Here is a 5,165-nt window from a genome sequence, read left to right on the forward strand (position 1 = left end):
GTGTCTAGACTGGACTTGTCTAGTTTTCAAAATGACCATTGGATATTTATTTTAGTGCACATATCAACCTCTCGCTCTCTCTCTCACTCTTATTGACACATTCACTCACCAACATCAGTAACACCGGCAAACATGCACGCACACGCAAATGTGTTTTCCTTTAGCCTACATAGGTCATACATGGATGAAAACCAATTCAACATTATAGCACCCCTAATTACTTGCAGACTTTTTCGTAAAAACAAGAGCACTGGACAATGAAGATAAATTTAGCGCCCTCATACTCCTGACAAATTGCGCACGAAGTCCGCCTAATTCTTTACTATTTTACAAGCATTGCCAATATTTTAATCTGACATCTTACCCTTAGCCTGTTGATTTGTGGGTAGACATGGATTCTTGATTTGTATCAATTAGCCTAGATACCTAGTTCTGCGATAGAGCCTATACATATTTCCCATTAATCTTCACATTAAATTTCAACGACTTGTCGGGGACATGCATAGGGTTTCACAACTTTTTATAGGCAGTTGTGACCAGTTTAAATAGCCTAGTATACTGTGCTAGTAAGGGCCTACTTAAGAAGTCACGTGGCAGGTAACATTACATTGCTCTTCTACAAGCGTTGAGGACTATAGCCCTACTGATAACTAAAGCCCAAGCATTCTGTATGAATACACAAATAGACTATAACGCATGTTGTTGGTGGTTGATCTTTGAAATACAGACCCAATGGAAATAATAACATAAACACTCTCAAAGAATGGCTTGATTTAAGAATCACTATTCGTTTATTTTTGTTACATTATTTCACTCGATGCATATTTGCGACGTCATCTCTTCATACTGCATAAACTCAAAATCGGCAAGCAAACGGCAAGCAATTAACAAAAAGCTCACTATAGAATCAAAGAGCTTGTAAGCCATAGAGCTTTTAAGTTATTTTTTTTTAATCTTTCAAAGATAGTAATTAGTTTAATAAGGGATAAAATTTGATAAACAAATGAAATTCATATATACAGTCAGTCATATTGTATAGTCTCTTAAAGGACATTATTCATTTGGGACCAATGATTCGTGTCCAAGTTCTTGGTTGCGGCAAAACATGTATCTGTATCTGCAAGGTACCTATGAAGAATCTGTGCGGCTGTCCTCAAGTCGTTCAGTTTGTAGCGAAGTCAGTTCACAAAGAAAGGATAATGATGAAATGCAGAGGTAAAAGAGAGAAATGTCACTGGAAAGACAGCATTTCACAAGTGAATCGAAATAGGCTATATAATCAAACAAAATAAAAAATACTGAGAACTGTCGTACTTGCGATTAGAATATTTCACATATTTGGCTTAATGTGGCAAACGTGTGAATACAAAATCTTTAATTGGAAAAAATGTACAGAAAAAATAATATTTTACCTTCATTTCTCTGCTATTGTCAGAGATACTTTTCTCTGAGGTCTTGCATTTTGCTGGTTCTTGTTATTGGTTCAACAAAACAAGGAAACATTAAAAAAAATATTAATAATTGCTTTTCTTTCTTTTCAGTCCCAGCGTTTCCATGACCTAACACTTGTTTTTAGCTGAAGTCGACTCTGGCTTTGTCCTCCAAAGGCAATTCAGTTTTAGAGGTGATAATATGAATGATTATTTCTCACCAAAGCTATCAGTTTAGAGTTCACAATAAGGGGTTGCCAGAAAAATACTGCAGGCGATCTCGGCTTAATTTCTTTTCTTTCATTCGGCGGTTCTGGAACCAGATTTTGACTTGACGGTCAGTGAGGTTTAGCATTCTGGAGAGCTGCAGCCGTTTCTCCTTGTTGATATAAACATTAAAGAAGAACTCACTTTCCAGTTCTCGAATCTGGAACTTCGTGTAAGGACACCTCTTCTTCCTCGTGCGTGGTGTACCTTAGAGCAATATTAAACAAATAAGCAGAAGAATGTAAGGTCAAATGTATCCAACATGTACACTTTAAGCATTTAGAGACTCGTTGAATCTTGTGGGGATTCAAAACGTAGGTTTGTTAAGTTTGATAAAATGTAAGTTTGCTAAACATGTACCCTTAAGTTTGCGCATACATTTTATTTCTCTGTATCCTTAAATACATCCCCCCAGTGCCATCCCCTTGTGACATGGAGAACTTATGATGCAAAACTATAATCAGCCTTCTCCTCTATAAAATCTCTTACTAGTTTTCTAACGCTATTCACACGACATTGCACTTTTATCCCCTCACTACCTCATTATTTCCCCCTCTCAATACACTGCCAAAATGGCAATATATGGCTATCAAGGAAGATATTTACTTTCATATTGCGATCATCTATGGCAAATTAACACTGAATAGCTAGATAGGATAACCAATAGGTGGCATATTATTATAGGCTAGAGACAAATTCTTCCACATGACACTATGCGGGCGCTTTGGCCTGCGAAGTGGGAACCACCGTTTCATTAGTCTACGAATAAATATGAGATAATTATATCTATTTTGACCAATTTCCCGATGCTCATTGGTTTATCACATGGACTATGACGAAGCAGAACGAGTTTGTTGCTGATATGCAGAATATCTCAACGCTTGAAATATTTAAATCACTGCTTAGTCTACAAACTGAAATACTAGGATAGCCTTTTCGAGAAGAGCATGGATCCCAAAGAAACCCAAACATTATTATTATCACAACCGATATTTTCTGGACAATTCTACATAAATATTTACATAAAATCTCGATAAAACAGTTAACATCTGCTGTTATGGCGTAAAGCAACACGTCGACAGAAGCAACACAATATAATGTTTTACTTTTATAGGAGGCTGCTGAGAAGGGAAACATCACAGGACGCCCAAAAGCAGTGTTCTGCCCAATTGCTTTTTACCCTCGACAGCCTGGCGAAACATGCCTTAAAAAGCCCAGCGCAAGTTCATGATCAAAGTTAGCATTTGTCACAATAGCGCGCTCTTAAAATTTCACAGACTCTGGGATAGCTGCTGCCTGTGTGTAACGTATCGTTTTTTGAAAGCGCTTTCCCATCGTAAAAATTATTCTTGCTGGAAGAAAGAGCTTTGTAGGTTATAATAAAATCCTTTGAATGCTTATAAAACTCCACATAAAATCTGACCGACAAAACACAGGGCTAGTCCCTTAACCTTTTTCCCATTTACAGCTTCGGTACCTACTCGAGTGGCTGGTTTTGCTGGCGCTGTCGTCTTTCGTGCCCGATGAAGAGGCACAAGAACCCGAATTAGTGTTTTCCTCTTCATCTTCTGGGTCTTTCTCCGGGTCGGCGGCGCTGTGGTGGGCGGCAGGCGGTTGGGACGCTGAATCCAGTTTACTGGAGTCGCCCTTCTCAGCACAGTTCTCTTGCGAGCTGTTATCCGCCCCGCTGTGTGTGCTTTCGAAAAAGCGGTCAAAGCCCTGCGGAAGAACGTTGTTTTTCCCTACACCCGAGTAAAAACCCGTGGAATGGTGGTTGGAGCTTGGGTGGTGGTGGTGGTGATGGTGATGGCTGTAGACACTTTCGTTTTTCATCAGCATTTCTGTCATGGTGGACGATGGCGGAAGGCAGTCCCTATGTACCAGTTCCTCCCCTGAGTAGCAGGACGCATAGTTTCCTCTATGGTGCCACTTACTTGAAGGCTCCAAACTGTAAGAAACGTCCCGAACCGGTTGCACTTGGGAGAGGTTCGTGGAGTAAGGGTAGGTGATTTGCCGAGAAGGGGCCTGTGGCAGGAAGGAAGAGACGGCAGAAAATTCGGGGACATAATAGGTGCAGCTGGGGAGGTAAAGGTTGGACCCACAGCTTGCTCTGTCGCCGAACTCAGAAGTCCTGTCTTTTCGCGTCTGTGAGCAGAAGTTTCCCAGATTAACCGAGTTAAACATCGTTCTTCCCGTTCTCGTGCACTATAGATAGATTTTTTGGATTGAACTGCAGAAGGAGAAAATTTGGGAAGGCGAGATGACGCGCTATCCATCTAAGTCACCCCAAGACACGTGATCGAAAGTAGATATTGTCATATATCAATTTGGAACACTTACATGCGTAGGAGTGGTTCACTTTGGTAAGATATAGGAGGTTCAAACGATTGGTTTTCCAACACCGCATGAGCATTATGAAAATCTATATCAGGTATCTTAGCCTATAACTATACGTTATACGTAGCCTATAACTATGTAATCAAAATATGAATACCTTATAGCACATGCGCAATGCAATATAGCATATAACCCTGACAGGTATGCTAAGGGTTTTTAATGATAATAATAATAATAAATATTATTATTATTATTGTTGTTATTATTATTATTAGTAGTAGAGATAGTATTGGGCCATGCAAATGTAGGCTACTAAAGCCTATATCTTGATAGTTACTAGGCTACTACTAGTAGCCTATAAAAATTATTTTGCAAACCTTCACAAATTTCGACCATATGAGTGTGCAGTGTTTGAGATTTTCACCCCTTCCCACAATGTATTTTCCTAGCAATGAAAAGCCTCTTTTAATCCATTATCCTAAAAACCCTTGAGGTGCATATTGAACATGTTCTATAAACTCTTGAATTATTACAAATACGTTATAATAAGACATACAATTTATTCCAGTCTTCTTTAGTGAATGAAAATGCATGAAGGCCCAATTTACATATAACCTGAGATTTCAGGAAATCAAAGATAGTTCAAATGTTCATGATCATATAGTCTGATGGTTTAGTTCCTCGTGAACGTATTATAAGTTATGAATTGCAAGTAAACCTGTTGTAATAACTGGTATAAAGATCTCGTTAAGGGACCCAATTTTAACGCAGTTCATTGCTCTATCCCCAGCACCAAGATCACTTAAAGAAAGAAAATAATATAAATACATTTTTTTTTTTTTTTTACATATATGGCTGCAACACAGCCCAGTGTTTGGCGACGTGGAAACTAGGAAGTCAGAGAGAAAAAACACAGTTTTCGATTTTATAACCTGTGTGTGTGTGTGTGTGTGTGTGTGTGTGTGTGTGTGTGTGTGTGTGTGTGTGTGTGTGTGTGTGTGTGTGTGTGTGTGTGTGTGTGTGTGTGTGTGTGTGTGTGCGTGTGTGTGTGTGCCCCCATGCTTTCCCCTGCACGATTATGTTTAGACATTAGCCCGGTTTCACATATCTTTTCTTCCCTGCATTTTTGCA

The 5,165-nt window shown here is 39.1% G+C and overlaps 1 pseudogene; it reads right to left on the reverse strand.

Moving 5' to 3' along the window:
- Positions 1 to 814: 814 nt before the first annotated feature.
- Positions 815 to 4,016, reverse strand: LOC129834603 (homeobox protein Hox-C11a-like; annotated as a pseudogene).
- Positions 4,017 to 5,165: the final 1,149 nt, after the last annotated feature.

The sequence above is a fragment of the Salvelinus fontinalis genome, chromosome 3 (assembly GCF_029448725.1).
Source record: "Salvelinus fontinalis isolate EN_2023a chromosome 3, ASM2944872v1, whole genome shotgun sequence".
Lineage (NCBI taxonomy): Eukaryota > Metazoa > Chordata > Actinopteri > Salmoniformes > Salmonidae > Salvelinus > Salvelinus fontinalis.